Genomic DNA, 548 nt, shown 5'->3' with positions numbered 1-548 from the left:
CTTACAGCTCTTAGATGCTTCTGGGTCTTTGTACCCTATAAAAATACCACAGACGTGAATAGAAGTATAAAAAAGGCTCTCTTTCCCCCAAATTTCTTGCATCTTCGTATCAAAGTAACTACTGAAAGTTCACCATGAGAGATTGTATTCTTTGGTCTTAAAAAAAAAAAAAGAAATTTTTCTCTCCATAACAAATATTTACTGAGGACTGTTTTGTGCTTAGGTCTGTGGAATATGTTCTAAGTTGTATAGCAGACTAGATAGGGTTGCTGCCATCAAGGAGAAACGCAAACTGGGAGAAAAATGGAGACTGTAGTATCTAAGACAAATGTTCTTGTGTTGATCCGCACGACCTCTTGTTTGTGTCTGTCAGAAGGGAAACACCATGGAACACAAAGCACTCTGGAGAGAGAGGCGGGTGTGCAGCAACATGGGGAACACACAAACAAACTCGTCTTACACTAAAATTCTGCCTGAAGCTGGAACTGCCCCTGACCACAGCAGCTCAACCGTCAGAATGATTCACCTGGGAGGGCCGCTTTCTCTTC

This window comes from Marmota monax, unplaced genomic scaffold (assembly GCF_021218885.2).
Source record: "Marmota monax isolate L192 unplaced genomic scaffold, Marmota_monax_Labrador192_F-V1.1 WCK01_AAM20220418_F8-fsc00012, whole genome shotgun sequence".
Taxonomy (NCBI): domain Eukaryota; kingdom Metazoa; phylum Chordata; class Mammalia; order Rodentia; family Sciuridae; genus Marmota; species Marmota monax.
The sequence above is the reverse complement of the archived record's forward strand: the minus strand, read 5'-3'. Positions refer to the sequence as shown.